Raw genomic sequence first — 1,066 nt, 5'->3', positions numbered from 1 at the left:
GAGGTAGATCTAAAAGCATTAGCCGAGGACAGAAGGCAGTCTCCAGAAGAAGTAATTAGAGAGAATTTAGAATTTAGAATCATCTGAGAATCAAGCTTTAGACAGAGGGAGGTTACGCGTGAGAAGCGTGGAACTGGAATATCAGTGGAATATGTACTGATTAGATTTGTATGTCAGTAACCGAAGTCTTAATAATTATATTGCCTTTCCCGTAACTGTAACTCATAAAAACTAAATAATTTTCAAAGGATCAAAGGGACTTACACTTGATTTTGCTATATATGGCACACCAATTAAAAGACCAAAGAACTTATATGTTTTTTATATGTAAATATTGTATGGCGTGAATGGCATATAGGTCAAGAGACCGCAGAGTATAAATTTTTTCGGGCATTAATTTTATAAAATGAACAACCGACCAGTTAAGACTAAATAGCATTAAGTATTATAAGCAGATTATCACATGGCGCGAGTGTCAAACCAGCTAAAATGAAGACTAAAAAACAAACAAACGTAACACCAGGTTATCAGGTACCATATGGCATGAAAGTCAAAACTCATCTGAGAGACCGCGAAGCACAACCATTATGAGACCATCTAAGAAACGCAATTATAATAATTATTTTTTTCCCCTTCTTTTATCCGAATTAATCAGCCACGGAAACCCTTCGCAAATGTACTCGAGAGAGGAGGAGACCCCAACCTGCCACTCAGGAGTAGGAGTTTGCGGTAAACCTTTCACTCGCTAAACTCTGTACGTGAGTTCAACGTAATATCACCCGAGATTTCCGTGTTTGTGGCCGGCGGCGTTCCGAACGATGCCAATGTTTCACAAACGCAGGATATCCCCGAATGCCCTAACCATGTACCTGTGATTTTGCAAGGTATGTATGTTCTAAATAATAAAGAGACAGGCGGTCGATACAATGGAAACAATATACAGTGCCGCGGGGCCGTTCTTCCCTTGACGTGCGGTCGAGTGACGTGTTCAGGTTAGGCTATTTCAGTATATGCTGAAATAGCGGCTACTTACTGGGCGCCACCGAGATTGATAGATTATTTGCAA

This window comes from Penaeus monodon, chromosome 28 (genome assembly GCF_015228065.2).
Source record: "Penaeus monodon isolate SGIC_2016 chromosome 28, NSTDA_Pmon_1, whole genome shotgun sequence".
In the NCBI taxonomy this organism is placed as follows: Eukaryota; Metazoa; Arthropoda; class Malacostraca; order Decapoda; family Penaeidae; genus Penaeus; species Penaeus monodon.
The sequence above is the reverse complement of the archived record's forward strand: the minus strand, read 5'-3'. Positions refer to the sequence as shown.